The 18675-nt window shown below is 43.8% G+C and overlaps 1 protein-coding gene across 2 annotated transcripts in view; it reads left to right on the forward strand.

Moving 5' to 3' along the window:
* The window catches only part of ATP10B (ATPase phospholipid transporting 10B (putative)), a 428501-nt gene that overhangs the window by 241072 nt on the left and 168754 nt on the right, over positions 1–18675 (forward strand). The gene's annotated exons all lie outside the window — the stretch shown is intronic.

Genomic DNA, 18675 nt, shown 5'->3' on the forward strand with positions numbered 1-18675 from the left:
GCTGAGATCCAGGGCTGGTGTCATTGGGACAGCCAGTTTCACAGAAGTAAGGAGACAGCACCAGACGTCAGCACAACTTGCTGGAAGAGCTGTCTGTGTTTTGATCTGGGATCCTACCTGCCCTGCTGTCCTATGAGTTACAGAGACCAGGGAAGCTGCTCATCTGCATCCAGAGTGAATCTGCGCCTGTTCTTTAATGGTGATGATTCAGCACACTAGTAAGCAACTGTGTGGTGATTAACATGTCTTGTGTGTGGTATCTCGTTTTGGTATGATTAGAGAACTTCAGTTTTTATAGTGTGAGTTCTGACTCTCTACCCCCCAGACCACCTCCCTGAGAAGACTTTACCTGCCCATGTTCACTACCCTGAGAGCCAAGTGCGGAAAGGGTATGTATGACATGATGTACAGCGCTAAAGCAGGATGGGCCCCAGGACTCCAGAGGCAAATGACCCAAGCCACAACAGTTGTGTCCCAATAGCACCTGCCTGCCCTGAGGTTCCCTGAATGTGGTCTGAATGTGGTCTACCAGACTTTCAAAGGGCCCTGTCATTGTTTTGACGTTGATAAATCTTTAATTGTAATGTCGTTGAAAGTCAGTCTGTTTTTTCTGTATGTTGTGTAGATGACCTTAGGGTGATGACAACAATTAATTTGTACGTTTTACGGTTTTCTGACTTTTTTCCTCTTGCCCTTTTTTCCTGTATTTTCCAAATATTTTGAAAAACGTGTTTTATCAGCATTTATAATGTAGTCTGAGCAAAACTGCAAGAGAACAGTGTTGTTCAGTCTTTTGCCAAACGTTTGAAAACTGTGCACACTGAGTGAATAGTGGCTGATGAGTCAGAAGAAGAGGGCTCTGCTAGGGCTAATGCCCCCGCAAGTAATTGGAGATGGTGGACTGTGGGCTGGGTTGATGCCACAGGGCAACATATCCCCAAAGCGCGTTGAAATTAAAAAAAACAAAACATTTTTTACATATATAACGGTCAAACAGCCGAAATGGGCCTGTCCGCAGGTAACATGTTTATATTCCAAGGAAGGGGACTCCAGAATCATCTCTGTTTGTAACGAGTGAGTTCTACATTTCCTTTTATTGATTTGATCCAAAGTTTAATTTAATTATTTTAATTTTATCGTCCTTATGTTATTTAAGTGGGATTTGTTCGATTTGTGCATGTATCTATTTTTTTTTAAATAAATGCATGAAACAGAAGAAAATATTGGTGTGTCACAGCCTTTCATGTAGGGGTTATTTTATTATAAAGTGAAACAGCACCTTTCTAACATGGCCACCTTTGTGAATCATACTTTTTTGGTAAATTTATTCCTGCCAGAGCCCTTGTAAATCACAGGGCTTCTACATGGCGATCTATTTTCTGTACATATTTTCTGCCAATGGGTGGTTAGAATCCTCGTAGCCAGTTATGTGAATCACACAACTCGTCTCTTTAGCCCGAAAGACCCTCAATTCATGCTAAACGTGTGTGGGGGCCATCTTAGTGTCAGGCAAGAATTCATTCTCTTACCTCACTTAATACTGCTTGAGGCTCAATAAGAGGGCTAACTGTCTCTTCCGGTTACGATTGATGGGGAAAAATAATTTTAGTGGGCTCTGACTATGTTGTTTTAGGTTAAGCCAAAAGCCTAATTAAATATTATCTGTCCCCAGTCAGCCACATGTGCAATTCATGATTATTGGGAGAAATTAATTCTCACGCCAGTGTTTTGAGACTCGTCCTAGTAGCAGCAGCATTCTGTAGAATGTAGAAGCAGTAGCATGTTCATGTGGACTTCCAAAATGCATAAAAAGTATATTATTCTATGGTGACACAGTTATGGCCGGGCTTCTTTTGCAATGATACCTTCTTTTAGAGAAGGCAGATTTGACTCAACAATTTGAGTTAAAACTCCGAGGAAGGAATGGCTTGAGTAATTTGCTGGTCCATGAAGATGATGGATTCAAATGAAATGCCTGGCTGCCTCAGTTTGTGGGTATTGTTCTTCATCTTGTGTCTTTGAGCTTTAGATATACAGAGAGTGCTCTTTCATTCGTGCTTAGCCAATTATCAATCATTCAGTCGTGAACTGAATTATAATCTTGAATGGAACTATAAATGTCGTGAATATATAAAATGTGACTTAGAACTGATCGTGTCATAGGACGTCTGAGATTCCATTCTCAACAACAGGACTTTGTGTATAATCTCCAGTATAGTTTTTTTCGTTCTAATGTCTCCAAAATAGGTTTTTCCTTGAGGATTAGATTCTCTGTTGAATGACTCTGTTGGGTTCATGCACATTCTATAGGGATCTTTTGATGCTGTACCTGACCCTAGAAATAGGTCTGCCTGTCAAGCTAGTTCAAATTGAACCTTTGAACTTTTGTCACATAAGGGTGGATTCTAGATTAAAAGGTGATTTGGTTTATTAACCTTTGTCTTCTGTTTGGGTAACAACCCGTGTGTCAGCATGTTTTGTGGTGGGTGACATTCCACCCATGACTGTAAAAAGTAAATTACAAGCAATCTTTTTTCCATAAGTGTTGCTTTATCATATTTACTGGCAAAAGTCCAATTATATTCATGTATTGCCTTCCTTAAAACACAATCAGCGTCTCACTTAAGTGAGTTAAGGGTGAATTGTGAATTGCTTTCCTGGTTGTAGGTACTCAATGGGCATGACCGGAGTGTAGGTCACCTATTCCCAGCTCAAGGCTTTCAATTGTTTCCTGCTATGTCGCAAGACTGTTTTAGAGAGGTTAACGTTCCTGTTGCTAGCTGCCGCTACAGAAATAGACTATTTTTTCTGATTAGTGACTAAAACCCAGCTCTGCAACATTTTATTTAGCTAGTGCAAAGAATATTGATATTTGTATGTCATTGATGTTGAAGCTGAATGAAAATCAAAGTGAAATAAACGTTCTGCAAACTATCAGACTATATGTGATATGCTTGATTGAGAAATGGAGTCATAAAATGGTGGTGATAGTGATCGGTGAGATGATAAAATGGCGATATGCTGCATGCAGGTAGAAAATGTTGCATATGATTATATTGGAATAAAATATACAGGATATTTTACAGCTGACGTATGTTTGGCTGAGGAAGCTGGATTGGGTGAGCGGTAATTATGATTGGGGCAGCGCCTCAGTGCTGAAACAGTGGACCTTGAGGACTTACTTGAAAGTGGGGAGCACGACTTTGGCTTGGAGTTTAACAGAGAGCGCACTCAGTTGGGAGGTTCACAAAGTAAGAAGGACCTGAAGTTTTAGTAGGCACTAGATGTACGATGGGCACATAAGAGCTGAAGATGAGAGGGGTACACCATTCCTGTGAATGTCCTGGAAGAGGCAGGAGGTGAGTTTCCAAGCACTGATTTGAAGGCTAGGCTGAGAAGTTTTTGAAGTGCACTATGTTAGTCAGCTACAGCTGGAAGTGATGGTGTATCTATGGGGTTTGACGTGCTTTTGTGCCAAAATTAATGATTTTGTCAATAGCAAAGAAGGGATGCTGCATGATGGAGACTATTCACTTACAACTGTAGAGTGTTGATAAGAACCTTAACAAAGTTGAAGGGAAGGTAGCAGAAGAATGATGGCAGAGGAAGGCTGGAAGGGAATTAATTCTGTCTTCAAAGAGGTGGGCATGGGGAACAGAGAACAATCCAGTGGTGGGAGATTTTTTTAACAAATTATATTAGCAAGAGCCCAGCAGCTCCACAAAACATTTTTTAAAACATAGCAAGACAAGTATTGACAAAGCCAAAAGGTTGGTAGCCATCACCATACCTATTGGCAGAGCTTGTTTCTTTTGAGCTACAACTGTACCTCGCTGCCTTTGTAGTACGTTATTCCACAGTGGATGTGCTCTGTAAAGCAAAGGTCCACTTCATTAGGGCTGGCATTTGTATTCAGCTCCACAGGGTAAGATCTGGCAGATGTTGAGGTGGGCAAGCCAGAAAATTGACAGGGAGAGCCAAGTCAGAGCCTATCAAAGGATCTAGCTTAGCTCCTAGAGCCTGTGCACGAGTAGAGCCTTGACATTTTTGCTATGTAAACCATACAGCAAACATCACGTAAAATATGATAAAGCCCTTTCAAAATTCAAAAAGTGTATTTCTTTAACATGTGGAAGCTTTAACATTAATGTGTCACTTTATAGCACTGCACTAAGGAGTACTTATTAGAAGTTTTTAAACATGAGCCATCAGTAAGCTATGATGCAAGACAGTTGTCGTAAACTCTCTATGTGGCCCAAATTATTATACAGCAACATTATGTCTATTAACCAAACAATAGTTTTTTGTACAACTGGTATTCTGAACGCATATATTTGAAAGTGTTTTCCTACATGATAATGAAAAAAGGAGTCCTGGGGAAATAAAGTATTTGCCTAAGAGAACACAATCTAAGCAGGGAAACCATGATTTTTCCTGGGATTCTGGTTTCACGTTTTACAAACCAGTCAGTACATGGGTATCTATTTGTCTGTCCATATGTTAAGGCTTTATTTTTACTTCTTTGTGCATTTTTCATAAGCGCATGCTCGACCCAAAGGTATTGGAGCACTTTACATGAGCACCACTTACATTACATAGGGTCACCTTCATTGTTTATTAGCAAGGGTAGATCAAGTGCTTGGCCCAGAATCACAGCATGTATTGAATCTATCCTGATACTCAAACCTGGTTCCCCAGTTCCAATGTCATAGCTCTGGCCATAACGCTACATGCTGGGTAGAGGGAGAGTGGCAGGCAGAAGCCATATGGAAGCTTGACTCATGGTGGGCTCGAGGTTCCAACAGGACCTCGAGCTGAGCATGCCTCTAGGCACATGTAACCCCTGCCTAACAGCGTCTGTGCACCATCGTCCATTCTTCCTTAGATTTTCATGCCTTTTGTTACATGAAAATTGATGTCCATTTTCCATTGCCTGCTTCCAGCCTGCCACCCCTGAGGTGGCCCATGACTTTGAGGGAACAAGGGGCTGCAGGAGCAGCAGAGATGCTTTTCTGCAATTGAACCCTAGCTTACCATATTGACGAAAATGTCAAAACATGTTGATTTCTTATGCCTCAATTTCGGATTCTTACTGGGAACTCCCAGGGGCAATTTGGATCAGTGTGTGTTTTAGAACATTGTTTGAGTGATCTGAAGTTGAGGCAAGCAGCAGGCCTATGATACAAGAATATGTGGAATAAGAAACTGTCTGCACACTTTAGGGAGTGCATACCAATTATCAAGGTGCGCTGGTAGTATTTGATAATCTCATAGTTTACTGATTTATTTCCTCAGAATAGAGATTGCAAGTTTGTGACTTTTAAACTTTGGTTTATGTAGGCCTGGGGGACATTTTAATGATGTCGCACTAACCAGAGTAGTTTCAGTACTCATTACTCTTGTGATGCAAAATTACAAAAATTATGCAATTATGCCAGCTTGAGTATTTAAAAGTAGTTTGGATCAAGAAACCTACCGTAGGAGCACAGGAACAATGAACTAAAAACACGAGCAGCTGCTGGCTTCTGCTGTTTGTGTCCTCTAGCATTTAGTGCTCGTTCCTTAGAGCAGTATATATCATCTGGCCCATTTTGGACGCAAGTGTGCACTAAATGCTAGACTACGCTCCCCCCATAATTATGAGCAATTTTACAGTAATCACGCTACAGAGAATTACACCGGTTATGCCAACACCTGGTTTTAGCATGTCCTGCACTTCCATAGGGTTTATTCTGTTTTATACTTGGCAAAGTATTTTCTTTACATCACAATGATGTTATAATAAATCTAGAGGTATGGCTATTTTCCAGTTTCTTGATAGTTATTGTAATACTATTTTTTCAGGAACGATGTTTCGATTTTTATGAGTTTACTAAGAAATGGTAGATCTGAACAGAATTTCCATTGCACCAAAGTAATCAGTGTAATTTTGGCAATTTCGCAATATTTATGCAATTACTCCTGTTCATATTATTAAGAGCAACTTTGAGGGAAAATTCTGTGTGATTATGGTACAATGAATTATGCGTGTTACGCCCACCTCTATTTATGATCAGCTGAGGGTTACTGCTACAGAATTGGTTGTCACAAGGTTAGAGGGCTAACTTCCACACTGACAAGCATGTATGTGGTATTAGTATTGTGCAATCCTAGTTAAAAAAACAGGATCATGTGTATAACTACTCAATAGGTTCACCATAATTTGCATGTATTTGACCATTTGTCCTGTCACGGCTATTGCTCTCTTTCTAGGCATCTCTTCACTTCTCATTTGCCTAGGGCAAGTGGCATGTTTTGTTTTTCTTCAAATCTTATGCCAATTGACCTTCTCTCATATTTCACATCTTGAGAAAGTTCTGATGCTTTGCCTCCAGGTTTGGCTTTCACAATATATGTCTGAGCCTATGGGACCATGTTTGGCCAGGATATTACGGTGGCATGACAAACTCATCAGTATTACTAAAGCTTGTTTGCAGACAGTTTTTAATTTCCATATTCTTAAAGAGCTATGTAAACTTTAAGTAGTGACACCAGGCCTATATTATACATAGAGCGCATGTTCCGTTTGTGCCATGGGACACCTTTAAAAAGGTGCGCCTAGCACATACCAAGAGAGTGTGGCCTGTTATGATACACGTGATGCCCCCAGGGCAGCCGTAAACTCCCGCTGTCCTGGGTGCAGCACATTCAATGAAAGCTTTCAAGGCGCTCTGTGTTTCACGATGCAGGCGGCAACTTAGCTGCATTTTAAAGAGAAAACAGAGGCCCCCCTGCAAATGGGTGCAATGAGTGGCTGCACACATCTGCAGGACGATGAATGTGGGGTCCATGAGAGCTCCTTTCTCCCCTCCAGAGGGTTGCCTTCAGAGGTGCACCACCTTTTCTTGGTGCACTGTCAGTGCACCTCCTCAGGGCATGTTTGCCTCTGAGCCTACATCTATAGTACCATGCCCCCATGCAAATGAGGGAAAGCTTTCTCACAATAGAGCTACTTGAAGTCCAGTCCTATCAGTATTAGGGAAGTGGCCCTTTCTGTAAAATCAAAGTGCCCCAGGTGCGTACAAAGTGGATGCACATGCCCATTGGGCCCCTGGGCCACTTTGCATAATGTGGCCCTTGAATGGTACAGCCCTGCTATGCTGGCAACCACTACACAGTCACAAAATGGTGCATTCTCATTTAGTGTGACTACAACTGCAGCACAGATCCTCTAAATGTAGGGTAGGGAGAGTCCATCCATCAGTCACAAAGAAATTAACTGCCTCCCTTCCACATACACCTGGTCCACACCATGATAGCCAAATGCAGCATTAATTCATCTTCCAATAAATGTTGATGTCCTCTTTGAAATGTGTAATGTGTCAGAATCCTTTCTAATGACAAAAACCCTGTACTACTGATACTCCTGTTTCCACCATAACATATCTGTTCATTTAGGTGTTTTGTAAAGTGCCTGTTGTCATCTTACAGTAACTTGACAGCGCTGAGATATACGGATGAATGAGAGCCAATTAGAGTTTAAGCAACAGTATTAGAAATGGGGTCTCTAAGTTGGCAGAGGTATACACCCTTATCCAAATAGGGACCACGATCCTAGTCAGGCTAAGTCACACACAATTCAAATTATCCTGGCCCGCCCTCTTGTAGCTTGGCACTGAGCAGTCAGGCTTAACTTAGAAGGCAATGTGTAAAGTATTTGTGCAATAAATCATACAGTAACACAGTGAAAACACCACACAAATACACCACACAAGTTTAGAAAAATATGAGATATTTATCTGGTTAAATTAAGGTCAAAACAATAAAGATTCATCATCATCATTTGAGCTTTTTTCGGCAGCAAGTACCATAAAAGCAATGCAAATACACACATAGGATCACAATTCACAATACAGCGTATAAAATGAGGATAAAATACTTAAAAAGCTTTTACACTGCCAAGGCCCAGGGCATACAAGTCAAACACTGAGTTATTCTATCAAAAATACATATGGCTGGATTTACTTGAATTTCATAAGCCTATGGCGTAAATAATTGACCATACACATGTTCTAAATCAAACAAATAACACATAAAACTTTGACAGGTAGATTTGAATTCCTGGAACCTTGATATTCTCCTCCCCATATTGCAAGGAGGTCTATTTAGGTACAAATATATAATCACAAATCTAAAATAACAATACTAAATCAATTGAAAAACAGGCTCTATCCTTAAGTAGATATTGTATCAGTACATGAGACTTGCTCTGATACACCATATTGCTGCTAAAAACTTTGTCACAGCACACACCACCGGCCCATGGGTGCTAGTAATACAAATCCTAAGGCCTGAGTGGAGAGCCCTAATGCCCATGGAGTTACAGAGTGGTCTTATCCAACGGGCCCTCTGCTTTTTATATGCAGGGCAGTGAAATAAAAGATGACTGATTGATTCCCTAGTGTTGCACCCCATCGGGCAGAGATCTGTTAGACTGACAGATAGCTTCCATCTAGAAGTAAGATCACACACTGGTAAAGATCCTCATCTGAATCTTCTAAAAGGTGCATGTGCCACAGGATGTGAAATAATATCAAGAATGTGCTCAAACTCATAATGACACTTGAATGATAAAATACTGTCCGTCATGCTACCCGACGGGACAGCTGCTAGAGCTGATGTTTGTATACTCTCCCAGTAAGCATCCTTCAAATTCTGCAAGGCTTTTTTTGGAAGATGAAAAGGATCCATCCAATAAGAGCCCAATCCAAGTTTGAGGAAACTTCTTTTTACATACTGGCACCATGGGATTTTCTCAACCTGGGGTCTCCCAAGAGCGCTCCTAGCCATGTCCTATAAGGATCTAAAGCTGCTGTGGACCAAATTGGAATCCAATATTGTAGCGTTCTCAGAGCAGCAATGCCTATATTAGAATACAAATTTGGGACCATCTGAATAGGCAGGGTAGGAGAGCTCAAAAGAACATTTAAGAGGGATTTGATAAAAAGGGACTCTGCTCTTTCCATATCGTTAAGTTTGCCATAAACCCACTACTCAGTGCTATACAAAGCACCCGCTCTAGCCTGCATTTGATAAATATCCACTGCGGGTGTGATGGGGAAGGTAGGCGTTCTAGCAGCAAATCTCAGAATACCCCCTGATTGTTGTTTAAGGGACATAGTACACTTTGTCAGGTGTGAAGGCCATTTATGGGAGTTTTCTAATCTAATCCCCAAATAGGCAAAAGCAGTAACACGTTCTAGGGCCTTGCCATCCAATATTATGCTTTTCTTTGCTCTAAATTTTGGGTCACCCAATACCATGCATTTGGTTTGGGAGCTGTTTGTTTGTAGGCCGTATTCCCTGCAGAAACCCAAAAATTTCTCCAGAAGCCTAGATAATCCAGAGGCAGCCTGGGATAAAACCAGGGTGTCATCAGCAAACAACAAACACAGGCCCTCATTACAACCCTGGCGGTCCCAGACCGCCAGGGCTGTTTCGGAGTAAGCACCGCCAACAGGCTGGCGGTGCTTCACTGGGCATTACGGTCACACCGCCGTGGCTGGCGGTTTCCCGCCACAATGGCCCCGGCGGTTTGAATCTGCCAGGGCAGCGCTGCTTGCAGCGCTGCCAAGGGGATTAAGAGTCCCCCTACCGCCAGCCTTTTCCTGGTGGTTTGAATCGCCAGGAAAAGGCTGGCAGTACGGGGAGTCACGGGGCCCCTGAGGGCCCCTGCACTGCCCATTCCACTGGTATGGGCAGTGCAGGGGCCCCCTGACAGGGCCCATGCAGATTTTCACTGTCTGCTATGCAGACAGTGAAAAGCGCAACAGATGCAACTGCACCTGTCGCACAGCCGCAACACCACCGGCTCCATGTGGAGCCGGCACCTGTGTTGCGGCCGAGATCCCCACTGGGCTGGTGGGTGGAAACTAGGTTTCCGCCCGCCGGCCCAGAGGGTATCTCCTAATGGCCACGGCGGGAGTGCAGCCGCATTGGCGGCCGTCCGGCGTTCTGAAGCCGCCCGCCAAGGTCGTAATGAGGGCCACAGTGTCTTAATCCCCCCCCAATTTCGGAGCATCATTTGAACTATCAAATAGATACGGGATGCAAGCATTTATGAAAAGTAGAAAGAGTGTGGGAGCCAAGACACACCCCTGCCTAACACCTCTCTGTATGGGAAACTCGTCAGATAACTCATCATCCTTTCCCCACCTTACTCTAGCAAAACTCCCTAAGTACAGTTCCCTAATCAAATTTAACAAGGGGCCTGGAACTCCGATTTTAGTCAGGGTCTCCTAAAGCTTGGCACGAGGGTCCAAATCAAAGGTGGATCTAAGATCAACAAAGGCAACAAACCGCCTAACGGCATCCAGGTCCACCACCTTCCATTTAATTGTGAGGAAGCAGAATACCTGGTCCACCGTGGCCGTCTTCCACCTAAAACCTGCCTGCAAATGACTTAAGGCGCCATTATCCTCTATCCAGGCTCTAAGCCTATCCAAAACCCGGAAAGAAAAGATCTTTTGGAGGTTTTCTAAGAGGCTAATCAGCTTATAATTCCCTGGAGCCAATTTGTCCCCTTCTTTGTAAATAGGGACAATTATTGCACTCTTCCAGGAATGGGGCAGGGTGTTACTTTCCAGAATAGGATTTGAAACTTGGTTGATGTAAGGGCCCCATAATTTCAAATCAGACTTATAAAGGTCAGATGAAATCCCATCTAATCCAGGAGCCTACCATGATTTTTGGGCCATGATAGCTATCTCTGTTTCTTTCCTAGTGAACGGTGTAAAAGCACCTGTCCCATCGATCTTATCCGTATATGCACCCTTTGTCTGCCCCAATAGCAAGGTCCTGACTGTAGAGTTTGGTAAAATATAAATCCAGGTTTTTGGAGAAATATGGCAATCAGGCCTGGAACTCAATTTTCGTCCTTCTTGGGAAACCAAGGACCAGAATCGCTTAGCATTGGAGTCCTTTGCTGCTGCCAGCAAGTCCTGCCGTATCTCCTCCACCCACTGTTCCTTACTAGACTTGATTGCAGCAGCATAGTCTCGCCTTGCCAACATTATAGCTGATCTATCCTGTTATCTGACCACAACCATAAGTCCATATTTGGCCTTCCTGCAGGAGTCATTGAACCATGGGTTTTGTTTGTGGATACTGCGCCTCCCGCTATCCCTATTATCCCTAATAAAGAGGGCCTTCAGGGAAGCAAAGAACTCAGCATGTTTGTCCATGATCTGGACAGGATAATGAAGATTAGATGCAAGGGAAGCTATATGACTAGAGACCAAGTCAGGCATTCGAGCTACTAGAGCGCCTTTGTTCGTGAAAGCATCCCATTTTAGTACACGCTGGTTGCTAGCCACCACCAGAGGGAGCGTAACTCCCTGGTCTTGGTAGTTTGACCCAAAAACAGGGAACCATCTAACCCACTCCAACATAAGGGGAAAGTGGTCACTGCAACATTGGTCTCCCACTTTAACATCCTTGATTTTGTACCAAATCCTAACGTCAATAAGCAGATAATCAATGAGGCTACTGTAGGACCCTCTAAAAAAAAAAGTCGAGCATGCTGGAGTATCTGAGGGAAAGCGCCCATTTCCTGGCCGCAGGCCATATAGCAACATTAGCTCAATAACCTGCAATACCCTTAAGCTATATTTAGGCTGGTTCCTCAGCATGGAAAAGGATGGAATTCCCCATATTGCATCCTCATCCTTGGTAAGCTCTGCAAAGAGGAAACTGGGCCCTAGAAAGGTATTAAAGTCACCACCTATGATGATAAAGTGTGAGGAAAATAATTCTGCCACAAGTGTATTTATCAAGGAGAATGGTCTCTGAGGTTTTGCTAAAGGGGCCTGATATGTTGTATCCTGATTTCGGTTTGATTGAAACCGCCAAAATATCAGGTGAAATCAAATGGATTTCCTTCACTTCCCCTGCTAAAGAGATCTTTACCCACGTAATAAGACCCCCTCCTGACCTCCCTGCTGGTGAAGGAATGGCCTCCTTGCAGAATGAGATGTACTCCTGGTATGCACGTTTGTAGTAGCCCATGTTTCCTGAAAAAGACAAATACTACATGAGTCAATAAGGGAACCCCAATCAGGATCACCAATCTTGTTCCGTAGGCCTGCTATGTTCCAGGAAATTAAAGAAGAAAGGAAGGGTCTAGGTCTTGGATGAGTTTTGTTGACGATATTATGACGAGGCACTGGAGGCAAAATTACTGGATCTTCTACTATCCTTGAAGCTTCATCCAGGATATCACTCCCCATAATGCACTCCTGGGAGTTACCATCCAAGTTCCTACATGAGTTACCACCTTCATGCAATATGATGTTCAAGGGGGCTGTTACTTCTTTTAGTCAGTCAATATCTGATAAATCAGGACTTTGCATTTTGTTGGGGAGTTTCGACCACTTCCCTCGGGTCTTGCGCGCCCTCCAGAGCGTGTCCACAGGAGGGACTGTTAAGTTGGAAAAGGGTGGCTCAACAAAACCCGGAATGACAACCCCACTTCCAGGGGTGGCAGATGGCCCCTGAACTAAGGTGTCCCCAACGGTACAAAGTGTTTGCAGAACGATATTCGAACCATTGCGTAATGCATTTCCGGGCCCCCAGGGATATCAGGCCTTTAGCCAGATCAGGGGTAGCTAGCTAGCTCGACAGTATCCAGATGACCTGGCTTGCCTGTGTGGCGCTTGGCAAGCATAATGTCTGAGTGAATGATAGAGCCACATTTCCTGACATGCCTTATCCAATGGATAGCCTTGTTTTTTAATGACAGACTATCTTCATGCGAGCTGGTTGCTAGTTTCGGGACATCGCACACATAGATTAAGTGGTCCCTTTTATAGCTAATTTCTGTGGATTGCCTAGCGGGGGTATATCATGGCTCTCCCATACAAGAGCTAGACTGTGGATGACAAATGCTATGGTTAGTTCCTCTGGAAGCTTTTGTACTTCCCAATGATGATCCTGTTTTGGACAATAGCTTGTCAGGCCCCATGCCAGTTTCCTTTCTCCACTTTCTGGTAGTAGGCAGGGTGGATTTGGGACTTGGGGAATCTCCAGGCTGTCTTCTTAACCTCCGAACAGAGTAAGGTGATTTTAAATCCTTTACCTCTTGTTTTAAATCCATAACTAAGTTGACCACTTCTATCTGAAAATTTCCACCCTTAGCCTGCCTACTAGGTGTTCCTTGATTATGGTCCAAGTGACCTTTCACTAAATGTGGTCAAGGTCTCTTAGTGCAGAAAAGCAATTACAGCAAGGTATATCATGCACAATAGCGGTGCTATCAACAACTCCCCTATCTGCCATTTGGACAGGACTGTGTCTTTCGGCCTCTGAAGCAACTATAACATCAGGTCCGCTGGAGTTAACAATTTTGAAACAGGATCCATGCAACTAGCTGGGTTGGCCCTTTTTGGTGTTCTGGGGCTAAAGAAGGATGAAAGAGAAACACTAGTTGACCCCATTGTGGCTCAGCTCTTTCCCTTTTAGCATAGACTCAACTTCTTCAATTAAGGTATCAATTCCATTTGTGGTACAGTTGGAAAATATTTTCAAGGTTTTGTGAGATTTGGGGATTTTAGATGATGTAGCTTGTGCCACGGGACTCCCTTGAGCGTTACGCTTCCCCATTCTGTAATAGGTGTCAAAGGCTCCAGTAGATATAACAAAAAATGTATAAAATGTCGGGCCAAAAGACGTCTACCTTAAGATCAGGAGGTGTGGCCCAGCCCGGCCTCTTCCGGTCTCTGACGGGCACGGACGGGCCCACCCATGGCCCGGGCTTCCCTATAAGTGCTGATGTCCTGGCTCTGCCCCCCCCTCGTGCTGGTAGCCTCCTGGGATGGGGAGTGCCCAACAAAGTTCTGTGGCCCATGTTGCGGGGCGACAAGGTGCGCTGTGAGCGCTGATGTCCTGGCTTGTTCAATTCCCAAATTGTAGAAAAAAATGAGGGGAAGGTAAGCATCTTTTAATTGAGTTTTTCAATTGCTTCAGGTGGAGATCTGTTCAGAAGAAAGGAAGTGGGTTGAAAAGAGTCATCACGACAGCAGGAAAATAAGTGGAAAAAAACCCACAAAAGGTCTCCGAGTTCCAGTTTTTCTCCCAGGTTTGCACTTCTCATGTTGTTTCAAATCCGCTCATTGTTCAGAGCTGCTGAATGGAAGTCCGGCTAATGCCCTTCCTGGCTGCAAGTCTGGGGTGGGCAAGGGGAGGCGTCAGTCTGTTGTCTGGGCAGGCCGAGTTAGGGTCAGGGAGTGCAGCGTCAGGCTTGGCAGCTCCTGCCCCAGCCCAGGGCAACCCAGAAGGGGCGCAAGTCCGCTTATCAAGGGGAAGAGCTGAGGATCAGAGGCGGCCGTGGCATGTGCTTCAGTGCCGGGGATGGGGGGTCATTTCTTATCCTCAGAGGAGGCTGCTGGCTGCGTTCAAGCTGTCCCGAGGGGGCACAGACCCTCGCTCTTCATGGGCACACGCAGCCTATGCCCCCGTCCATGTGACGTTTTTTTGGGGACTTCTCCTCTGGGAGTTCTCCTCAGAGCGTACTTGCTACCGCTGCCTGTTTGTTCGCCCCGCTCACCCGTCAGCGCCCTGCATCCTGCGTCTCTGCTTCTCCGTACTGCGCCTCTCTCTCTCTCTCTCTATATATATATATATATATATATATATATATATATATATATATATATATATATACATACTTATAATAGATCAACTGGGCCCTCAGGGACCACACCAGCAAGGATCTCTTGTTGGTGTCCAAGCTTGCGATGATATACTGATCATTTGTGCTATAAGTTACTTGGTGGTGTTATGGATACCATTGTGTTACTTCCATGTGATGCTCTCCTCTCGACCCGAATAAAGATTCAATAAGCACAAGTTGAGATATCACTTTTGCAAGATTAAAAAGAGTTTTCAATCTTGGAAATCAACAGTTGTCTCTTGGTTTCACAAAGTACCTAGTTTGCATCAAAAATTACACGCACGGAGACCGCAGAGGATGAGATGTGTGGAAAAATAAGGTGTGCGTCAGAATTTCTGGTGTAGCACAGATGATGCGTTGTTTCCTTCCACACTGCAAGGGGCTTTGTGCAGATTTCTGGCACGCCGTCTTGGTTTCTTACTGCGATGCAGGTTTCTCTTTGACACCCAGGGATGATGCGTGGAAATCCTGGGCATGCGGGATGAAGTCACAGGCGTTGCGTCGATCCGGTAGGCGATGCATTGGATTTTCTGTCGCACGGCAAGCACTGCATTGATTCCTCACTCAGGAAGTTGGGCTGCATTGTTCTGGGTCGGCTGTGCGTTGATCCGGTAGAGCTATGCATCAAATTTCCAGTCGCAACGCAGGGGCTGTGTCAATCTTCACTCTGGAAGTCAGGCTGCATCGTTCCAATTCAGATTTGTGGTGATTTTCTCGTCGCAGGGCAGGCTGTGCATCGTTTTCGGCAGGCTGTGCTCCGATTTTCGGCGCACAAGGAGTTCCTTGGAGAGATGAAGTCTTTTTGGCCCTGAGACTCTAGAATACAGGGGGCAAGATCAATCCAAGCCCTTGGAGAGCACTTCTCAGCAAAGTCAAAGGGCAGCAGGGCAACAGCAGGGCAGCAGTCCTTTACAGCAAAGCAGTCCAGATGAGTCCTTTGGGCAGCCAGGCAGTTCCTCTTGACAGGTTGCAGGTTCAGAAGTGTCTGATCTGGTGGGGACAGGGAGCCAGTTTATTTACCCGAAAATGCCTTTGAAGTGTGGGAGACTTCAAAGAGTGGTTTTGAAGTGCACCATGTCCCCTTTCAGTACAGGTCTGTCTGCCAGGGTCCCAGTAGGGGGTTTGGCAGTCCATTGTGTGAGGGCAGGCAACTAGCCTTTGAAATTTAAGTGTCAGGCCCTCCACCCTCCCAGCTCAGGAAGAATCAGTATGCAGATGAGCGCAGGTGTGACTGAGTATCCTGTGTTTGTGTTTGTTGGGGTGAAATGCACAATGGAGCTGTCAACCAGCCCAGCCAGACGTGGATTGGAGACAGGCTGTATGGCACAGATAGATTTTAAGTGCAGAGAAATGCTCACTTTCTAAAAGTGGCATTTCTAAAGTAGAAATATAAAATCCAACTTCACTAATAAGCAGGATTTTGTATTACCATTCTGGCCATCCTAAATATTACATGGTTACCCCTTTCTGATCAGAATCTACCACTTAAACATTATATGAGGGTAGCCCTAATGCTAGCCTATGAAAGAAGCAGGCCTCACCGTAGTGGAAAACGAATTTAGGAGTTTTACACTACATGCACATGTCCTTCCTTTTACCCACATATCACCATGTCCTAAGGTTTATCTAGGGCCTATTTTAGGGGTGACCTGTATGTAGAAAAAGGGGAGTTTAAGGCTTGGCAAGCACTTTTAAATGCCAAGTCAAAGTGGCAGTGAAACTGCACACAGGGGCCTTGCAATGGCAGGCCTGACACATGGTTAATGGGCTACTTATGTGGGTGGCACAACCACTGCTGCAGGCCCACTAGTAGCATTCAATCTACAGGCCCTGGCACAAGTAGTGCACTTTACTAGGGACTTACAAGTACATTTCGGTTTAAGGTGCATTGGGTTGAGAAGTGTAGTACCTATCTTTTGAAAAGATACACAGGATTTGCTTCAACCTTTCAAATTATAGACGGTCTTGAATTTGATAATAGAATCCACTGGGAGCCAGTGGAGTGTTTTCCAAGCTGCCTTCGCATGGTCAAATATTTGTGAGTTCAGGCACATCATAAATTTGGAGTATTTGAAGTCTGCCTGACAGATTCTTAGGGAGGACTCTACAGCTGACACTGCAGTAGTCTAGACACCCATTGATAAGGCAAAGTTTTAGCAAGGTTTGCAAAGGAGGGAGATTGTACTATATTGAAATCCTTAACTGTAACATGAATGTGAGTGGTGAATGAGAGCTTCCATGATAATCCACCGGTTTTAGGTTACTGGACAGTAGAGTGAGAGGCCCTATAACAGAGAGCCAGTAAAATGGACCAAATAGAAAATTATGGCTTCTGAGGTGTAGGATTTCAGTTTCTGCTCCATTTTCAGTTTTGTTCCATTTAGGAAAACAAAACCTTCTATCCTCTAATGTTGGATGAAATCTAGGCAATTAAATATATTAGTTTTGTGTATCAACAGGGCATGCATGAAAGTGAATCATACGCTAATCTAAACGCTGAACAAGACAGGCATATGCCAGCTAAACAATAACAGAGAGATGGTGGAACAGTGAAGACAATACACAATGAGTTACAGGAAGAGGATTATATAGAACCTATTATTCTTGGTCTTTTTGCAGTGGGATATACACCAATGCACTCAATGTTCTGGTGTTTGGCCCACTGTAATATCTTCGTCGTCCTTTGAGTTCCTGTCCCATTATCCAAGTAACCTTTTTTGGTTTGCTGCTCCTCTGTGTTGTTGGAAAAGAGACCTGGCCTTATTGTTATCTGCAGACTGCATCCTAGATGTGAACATGGGCTTCTGCAGACTGCCTCCTCTTTTTCTGTTTATGGAGGAGTGTCCCACTGTAGTCCTGCTGTTTTTTTTCTCTTTGTTGTATGCTGCAGATGGATCATGAAACATCAGAGTAAGATGCTGGTCTTTATCGAGTAGGGGGATGAGCTTCTCTTCAATAGTAACCCAAACGATTGTCCGGCTTGTGGGTTACAACTCTGATTGGAGGTTGTGAAACTGCTGAGTTTGCTGGGATAGGTTTGGTTATGTCTTGGTAAGTAATTTGCCAAAAATAATGGTTTCAATTGGCTGTTCACTATGTCTCAAGAATAAGTAATCGGCATCACTAATTATGTTGAAAGTTACATGGATGCAATGTTAATTACCTGGTATAATGCACGCCCACAAATTAATATAGCTTTGCCAAGCACATTTATTTTTATGTATGTGCTGGATTATGAGGGAAAGTATATCAATTGTAAGAAGCAGAGGCAACATTTTGTGGTGAGTGGGTAAATTTGCGATAGTCAGCCACCCATGCAGCACATGACCAACTCACTTCTGTCTTCAATAAAGCGATTAAGTGATAGATTTCAAAATAAGTTCGTCTCTCTTACAAAACCTTGGTGCTCCCCCAGTAAATACGCAGCTCCAATGAGAAGATTGCTGGGTGGAGGTATGGCAACTTCCTTGCAATACCCAAACTAGAGGGTGAGAAGACCCTTTTTGTTTTCTCCTCTTGGTACTGGTGCTGTTAGTTTGGCTGAGTAATCCGCTCTTATGTAAAGTACACCGTAGCTGAAGAGAAAGTTGGTTAACTGCTCACCGGAGTTACAAAAAGGCGGGATGATTTTAGCACTTACTCTTTGTAAATATACTGCAAAGTAGGCAATTATCTTGCGGCTTCCAAAGTTTTTATCTCAATTTTCATTGACTTGGTTTTAGAAGAGTGTGCATACTATATTCTTCTCACTCCCCGTATTTCCCTATGGACTATGCTTGCCAATGAAGAGCGGTGCATCATACTGGTCCTGTGAGTTTACAACAAATAAGGTGTTTCATGCAATACACAGTATATTAGATGCTTTGATCATTAATGTCAACTTGGTTGTCTCCTTTGTAAGAACTGATTTGAACATGGCAAGTCGTTGCTGCAGTGGGCCATGATGGAGCAGAGAATAAGGAGATAAT

This window comes from Pleurodeles waltl, chromosome 7 (assembly GCF_031143425.1).
Source record: "Pleurodeles waltl isolate 20211129_DDA chromosome 7, aPleWal1.hap1.20221129, whole genome shotgun sequence".
Taxonomy (NCBI): domain Eukaryota; kingdom Metazoa; phylum Chordata; class Amphibia; order Caudata; family Salamandridae; genus Pleurodeles; species Pleurodeles waltl.